Source organism: Buceros rhinoceros, unplaced genomic scaffold, assembly GCF_000710305.1.
Source record: "Buceros rhinoceros silvestris isolate BGI_N320 unplaced genomic scaffold, ASM71030v1 scaffold3569, whole genome shotgun sequence".
Lineage (NCBI taxonomy): Eukaryota > Metazoa > Chordata > Aves > Bucerotiformes > Bucerotidae > Buceros > Buceros rhinoceros.
Window position 1 is genome coordinate 26,420 of NW_010433085.1, and position 226 is coordinate 26,645.

The window sequence follows — 226 nt, forward strand, 5'->3', positions numbered from 1 at the left end:
CCCTGCTGATGCAGCCCTGTCCCCTCCCTCTGCGCTGTGCAGTCAGAGCTGTGCTGTCGCTGGGTCCCTGCGGCAGAGCTCTCCCCGCCTGGGGAGGAGCGGGTGAGGACCTGCCGGCTTGTGCCTGTGCCAGGTTTCTCCAGAGGGAGGAAGGGGGGAGTCCGTGGGGTGGAGCCCGTCCTGCACCGTTCAAATCTGGTGGAATCACTGTCTGGAAGGGATGTCA